This window comes from Apis dorsata, unplaced genomic scaffold (genome assembly GCF_000469605.1).
Source record: "Apis dorsata unplaced genomic scaffold, Apis dorsata 1.3 scaffold_68, whole genome shotgun sequence".
In the NCBI taxonomy this organism is placed as follows: Eukaryota; Metazoa; Arthropoda; class Insecta; order Hymenoptera; family Apidae; genus Apis; species Apis dorsata.
The window spans coordinates 455,742-457,448 of NW_006263366.1; the positions used below are offsets into that span (position 1 = coordinate 455,742).

General features: G+C 45.3%; 1 pseudogene; it reads left to right on the forward strand.

The window, feature by feature from the left end:
• The window catches only part of LOC102680880, a 58,889-nt pseudogene that overhangs the window by 31,222 nt on the left and 25,960 nt on the right, over nucleotides 1-1,707 (forward strand).

Below are 1,707 nucleotides of genomic sequence, written 5' to 3' on the forward strand. Positions count from 1 at the left end.
TACATCTCAGACACGTTCTTGCCCATCACGACATACCGCTATCATGGCCATTCGTCGTAATCGATGCACGAGCAGCGGGACGGTCCGAAAGTCGTCAAGTCGCGTCAAGACGAGCCGATCCCAGGCCCAAGGGAGGACTTTGCGACTGTTTGGCACCGACCTGATGCGACATGCGATAATACGACGTCGTTCTCCTCGCGTAATCTACTGTCTTATCCTCTACCGTTTAACACCTCTTGTGTTTTGATCCATAGTGAGTGATAGCAACCCGATTTTCTCTGCCAATTGTATCATACATCCACTTTCGATCCACTCCTCGATTCTTTGCCAATTAATCGATCGAACGATTTAAATTGCTCTCTGTCTGATATTTTCGAGTAATTCTTTCGTTTCGGAGAAAAAAATTTTCAAATGAAACGAGATCGAGTCTAGGACGAATCAATAAGGAATCGATAATAAGAGAAAATTGAAATTTTTGATATCGGTTTGCAATCACTCGAGGGATATTCATCGATACTACATATATATAGCCACGCACACTCGTCGAAATGCGTATCCACGAATCTCGATCACATCTGCTCGATCCAGCACGCTGTTCATCGTATGATAATCGTGAAACCTTCCAGCACTATTTTTTTCTTTTTTTCTCCACTACTATTCACTACTATTGCTATTATTATTACAGATCGAATTTCATTTCGTTGCACTTACGAACTCGATATCCATCTCGATCGACGAGTCGTGGATACGCATCTTGCTCTTACTCATCTTGTCCATGCGACGTGGCCGCGTTTCGAATTGTTTATCCTCTGACAAAGAGCCTATATAAGATGTTTCGGATCGCGTTCGGCGATCACGATGGCCGATTTCTCGTTCCGAGCGTCGAACGATCTTCTCTCGATTTTCTCGTTGCACGAATTTGCCAGCGTGCGCACGAGATATGAAACAACTGTATGATCGGCGATAAGAGAGAGGATAGGAAGGGAAAGAAGGAAAGGGTTGTAACGGAAAGGGAGAGCCGTCGAAACGCCGCGCGCAGAAATATGGACAACGATGTCGGCCGTGCGTCGCGGTGGGCGAAAGAACTGCGGCGGCGCCCGGCGTCCGCAAGAGGATAACTATAGAGAGCAGGAGAAAAAAATTTCTAATTCGCGTCCGATCGAAAGATCGAAGGCTCGGCAATATTGGAAAAGAAAGGAAAAGAGAGAAAGATTAAGAGAAAAAAAAAAAAAAAAAAAAGAAAGAAAAGAAAAGAAGCCTTCGGTTGGTAGAGTGACCTTGCGATCGTGGAAGAAAAATTTTCGAGAGATCGATAGAGATGCGGTCCTTGTGGACGATGATGGACGTCGTCGGTGATCGGTGGTGCTCCTCGTAGCCCCATTGTACAGCAAGCGTGAGAGATGCATCGGGAAAAAAGCATAAGATAACAAGACGATATGGTCATTCACGGAAGGAGCGCGAAACGATCGGCTGGATCGATGTATCGAAGGATGAAGGAAGCTCGGCGAGACGTCGCTTTTCTTTCGTCAACCGGGACGCTGCCGGTGCCACTTCCGCTTCCTCGAGACTGTCCCGTGCGGAAACGAAACAGCGTGGAAAAAAATTATATTCTCTCCGTATTTCCAATTTCCAATTTTGGCCAGAAATAATCTCGACTCGTATCGATTTTTATATATATATATATATATATCTATATCGTGGATCGTC